We start from the raw sequence: 364 nt of genomic DNA, 5'->3' as shown, positions 1-364 counted from the left end.
AAACAGAAGCAGCAGCTGGATACTGCCCGCAGGGCGGCTCTCTTGCGCTGGCATCCACGGTCGGTCCTTGGTTCTTGTGTGGAATACGACTCCCGCTCGGCGGACCCCGCTGCAAAAGCGATGGACGCGATCACTCGATCGTTAGGCGTCTACGCTGTCGAGCCCCCGGCCACTACTCAAGCCAAGATTGACGAACGAGAAGCTCTCCGAGCTCACTTCTTGGTTCCTCAGAGAGTCGTAATGGATACGTACCGCACTCGACTTCGTGCTCGAATAGGAGTCGCTCCTGTACCCGCGATGCGGACGATTCTTTAGGTGCTCGCCCCTGGCGAAGCCGCAGCCGATGACGAAGAGCTCTTTGAGC

The sequence above is a fragment of the Plasmopara halstedii genome (genome assembly GCF_900000015.1).
Source record: "Plasmopara halstedii genome assembly, contig: Scaffold_323, whole genome shotgun sequence".
Lineage (NCBI taxonomy): Eukaryota > Oomycota > Peronosporomycetes > Peronosporales > Peronosporaceae > Plasmopara > Plasmopara halstedii.
The sequence above is the reverse complement of the archived record's forward strand: the minus strand, read 5'-3'. Positions refer to the sequence as shown.